Consider the following 210-nt stretch of genomic DNA (forward strand, 5'->3'; position numbering starts at 1 on the left):
GGCTCTTCCCTCCAATGTACAATTTCCACACACAGGCCAGTGGCTTGCCCAGTTTCGGAGGAGGAGGAGGAGCATGAAGAAGAAGGAGGAAGAGGTGGAGGAGGAGGTGGAGGAGGAGGAAGAAGAAGAAGGAGGAGGAGTCTGAGAAGGAGGCAGAGGAGGAGGCAGATGAGAACACGGAGGAGGTGGAGGAGGAGGAAGAAAAAGAAG

This window comes from Phocoena phocoena, chromosome 19 (genome assembly GCF_963924675.1).
Source record: "Phocoena phocoena chromosome 19, mPhoPho1.1, whole genome shotgun sequence".
Lineage (NCBI taxonomy): Eukaryota > Metazoa > Chordata > Mammalia > Artiodactyla > Phocoenidae > Phocoena > Phocoena phocoena.